This window comes from Etheostoma spectabile, chromosome 15, assembly GCF_008692095.1.
Source record: "Etheostoma spectabile isolate EspeVRDwgs_2016 chromosome 15, UIUC_Espe_1.0, whole genome shotgun sequence".
Lineage (NCBI taxonomy): Eukaryota > Metazoa > Chordata > Actinopteri > Perciformes > Percidae > Etheostoma > Etheostoma spectabile.
The window spans coordinates 7,791,838-7,796,315 of NC_045747.1; positions in this window are offsets into that span (position 1 = coordinate 7,791,838).

The window sequence follows — 4,478 nt, forward strand, 5'->3', positions numbered from 1 at the left end:
CAGAGGTTGGGGTTTGTCCCATGCGTACTTGACTGCGGTGGGGGGATATCTGGAAATCTAAATCAATCACTACGTTACTGTTACAGCACAAAATCCACTTTATCCAGTTGTATTTTTTCTTTCAATAGCAAGGTCGTGGGAATCCCTCCTCCAACAGCTGATGTAGCCTATTCACATGAGAAAATACTTTAAGTTGTTGCGTTTTATTCAAGTACATATCATGTGTGGATGTATAAATGCATTTACAATAGATATGCATACATAAACTTCTATTCAAATTCACACAACTGTTTTTTTATTACTTGCCTCAGACATGTTTTATGCAGCAACATTGCACCTGACGGAGCTAAAATTACCAGTTTTGTCAACCATCTCCTTTTACAGGTAGCCTATACCTGCACAATTAAAAGCAATTTCTCCATGACACTTGCATAGCCTAATAGGCTAACAGTAATACAAGTCCTCTAAACGTGCCAGTCCTGTCACCCAATGTTTGTCACTCGAACTGAGGCACTGATGAAAGTTGTGTCAAGTTCCCCTTTTTATTTCCGATCCCCTTAAAGCAGCACAGATATGCAGACGGAGGCTTCGATCTGCTGACAGAGCCCTGCAAATATAGGTCACACACATTTTGATCGTCAAACCAGTGCTATGTCCTTTGGGCTCAATTGCCATTCATTTTACACACAGCAGAGGGTTGCTGTGCAGCCTTCAGCCTACCTGTGGCAATTTTCTAATGGTGCCAGAACGCTCAGCCTGTTTCCCCTAAAATCAGCATGACAGACTGTTCTAGGTTTGGGTACTACTGGTTGTCTATCTGCATCTTGACAATTTAAATCCAGAAGCATAAACCACATCACCAGTGGGTATGTACTTTGTGCTGTAAATGTCATCCGCAGTAAGTCACTGAATTTATGGGGACTTAATTGAAAACATGAGAGAAAACGCGCCACCGTGCATTAAACGCATGTTTTTTGTGCGTAAATTGCCATTTGTGCACATGATTGTCAAAAAGGCGCAGTTCGTTTGAGTATGTGCACTGATTGTGTCAAAAGAGAATGAAACAATCTACGACCCGATGCTTTTCTTGTTCCAAATATAATTCAGCACCACAAGGGTTAAAATGAAGCCTCTAAGCAGAGCGGCAGCGGCCAGCCTATTAAAAACAGGCACGATATATCTCTGCCCTGCCATATAAGGCAATGGAGAAAAAGCCCCGAAATATGGCATTTTACACTAATTAATTCCCGAGTTTCTGTCTTGAAATGTGTTCAGTAGGGGGTTAAGACTCAAACATCCCAAACTGCTCGATTAAAACTCCGTATTTTCGCCTTATTCCTGTCTTTTTTACTGTGCCCTTCAGCCGTGGCCAGGGAGCGCATACGCCCTGCTTCCCTAGCAACAGCATGAAAGGAGAGAGAGAGAGAGAGAGAGAGAGAGAGAGAGAGAGAGAGAGAGACTAAAAAGCAGTCCGAGAGAGTAACAGACGGAGATTTAATTTAAGTTTGTGAAAAAACAATCGAGCTCTTGACAACATGGCACCGAAGAGCGACATGTCATTTCCTTAAACATTACATTGTTTTTCAATATATTTCATCGAATCGAAATGCATATTCAAAAGCAAAGAGGTCTGAGGTCTTACGGAGCAAATTTTGGAGATGGGTATTCACCGTGAGCTCATGTTTACTCACCAGGTACCCAAAATACAAATTATGTATAATTTTTTTGTTTGCACTGACGGGAATGACGCCTGGAGTCTGCGTCAAGACGAGGAGATAATCATTTAGGAAATCCTCTGACTCAGCCTGTCGGAGTCTGTTATCTCATTACAGCTCGATATAATTTAAATATACTTGGTAATACTTCCGAAAATATCAATAGACTTTATCAGAATGGGCTTCAATCACCTGGCAGTAGCCTACTGTACAGTGAAACAGCGTCAACAAGCAAAATTACTTCTTAATTTACAGCGCTCAGGTTGCACATCGAATATGAAGGTTTGAGGAATTTGAAACCATTCGTTCTTTAAAAATAAATTATATTTCACTTATATATACTATATATGTATCGAGCTTGCGTGTGTTTTTTCTGTGACTGAGAGATCCATAAAGCTCAAAGCACCTTGCTGATAACTGATCATCTTGGGAAGTTATCATGACCAGACAGATCTTTTGAACTTCGATATGTTTTCACCACAATCTTATCTTCTTCTTTATGAATGTGAATATTTACGCGTCGTTGATCCCCACGCCCTCTCAGGAATGCGATCAGGTGATGTTCCTTTTGCACGCGTTCACCTGTGACTCTGAGATGTTAATAAAAGCCGCTGACTGGAAATTAACAATAGTTCCGATTGCAGCTGAAAGCAGAAACTGCAGGCAAATAAAAAAAAGACAGAATGAAACTCGTATTTAACAAGGCATTGATCAAACCCAACCTGAAGCCGATTAGGTGATTGGTTTAAGCACTAGCTTGTGAAATCCTCCTCAATCAATTCAACAGCGCAGAGACGCTTCTGATGCTTCTCTCCATTTGAACACAGGTATTCTCGGTGTGAAAATGCCCCTAAATTAACGCAAAACTCGGATATTCAGATTACTTTATGAATGTTCATCTCAAAGCTGTCCATGTGTTACCCTTTCTGGAATTAGACTTGTTTTTTTTTAAATGCTCCTTGAGTGCGTTTGTAAAAAAAAGAAGAAAAAAAAAACTTTTAACGTTTATTTTGTCCTTGCCTCGAGGTCAGATGAGCTGTTATCTACAACTATGGATAAACTCAGGGTCAGTCGGTCTGTTTTTATCTCGTTTGAAGGGACGCTTTTCAAACTGCCTTATGGTGTCCTTTTATTTCAGTTTGTGTTCACGCTTTATACCATTACACATTGGATGGATCTTTTGTTTGACACATGTGGAAGCAGGAAATATAGCTTGACATTACAACTCTTAACTTTTTCTGAGTTTAAAGGAGGTTGTCTAGTAGGCCTGACAGTGGGAATTCTACAGAGAAAAGCAGTGAAAACGTTGTCCATGTAATGTTTGTGGAGTGTATTTATCTTTGTATAAATGTGCCTGAAGGGAGGGCCAGAATCCGGTTAGTCTCAGCAGGAACCACAGGTAGCTCAGCCTTGCTTTTCCAATTTCTTTGATAATTCTCCCTCTTTCTGTCTTTCACACACACTTTGCATGCACACAGCTGGCACGCTAGAGAAGCAATCCACAAAATGGTGGGACATTGAGAAGCCAGGAGGCCTTCCCTCCTTGGCACCCAACCACCCACAATGCCAGGAGTGCCAACTGAGGGAATGGAGAAAGGAGGGGAGAGGAGGAGGGAAAGGAAGGGCTGAAGCTGGGAAAGTGTGATTGATACGGAGGGCAAGGAGAAGAAAAAGGTGTGGTGGGAAGAGGAAAAGAGGGACAAAAAGGAGACAGGAGAGAGGAAAGAAAGACCTCTGTGTCGGCCATAGCCAAGCATCCGCTTCATTCCTGCACAGTGACGAGGAAGAAAAGAGTTGATTTGTTTAAGGGACAGAATGCAAGGACAGGGTTTAGAGGAGGCAATGGAGGGGGGTATTACAAAAATGTTAAGAGGGCCCTACAGCCATTCTCACGGCGCTCAGCGGGCGGTCATTAAGCTCCACTATCAGACAGGCTGATGTAGCAAGGACATACAGATGAAACATGCACACAAATGGCAAGAAGACAGAAGACTCAAGGTTCACTACTGTTGCTTAAAAACAGAAGATGGAAACTCACTGAATGAATTGCTGAAATAGAAGCTTTTTAATGTAAATATGATGTATGATTACAATCCACATTCAAGCTAATTATGCAGTAACAATAGCATTTCCTTTCCAGTACCTGCATCCCCTTCTGCTTCAGGTGCTAACACAGAAATCTCCCATTCCCTTTGTCTGCCCCGACATGTGTTTAATTATGATAATTGTAACAAATGAAAGCTATTAGGAATCAATTCATCTTGGCACTGCATATTTTAATGCACTATGAAGATAGTGTGTGTGTGTGTGTGTGTGTGTGTGTGTGTGTGCATGCATGTGTTGTGTGTGTGTGTGTGTGGGGGGGGGGCGCTGAGGAAATTCCTCCTCCAGTGTCATTGTCATGGCCATTGTTGCACCAAGGCGACAGGTCTGCAGAGAGGGGTGCTCTACTGCCAGGGTGGGCTCTCCTCCCTCCCTCCTCTTCCACTCTGCGCCCTACCGCCTGCTTGCCTGCAAGGCTGCCATCGTGTGGGGTTCACCCCCACCACCACCTCCTCCTCCACCACCACCACCACCACCACCAACAACAACAACATAAGCTCCCCCCATTGATCCCCCTCTACCCAGGAGCCCAAGCAGGAGGTGTGTGTGTGTGAGGGAGTGTGCATGGATCCTGGGAAAGAGAGAGAAGAGGAGGGGGAACTACACAGAGCACCGGGCTTCCAGGGGGGTGGAAGAGCTGAGGGCCGAGATCAGGGGCAG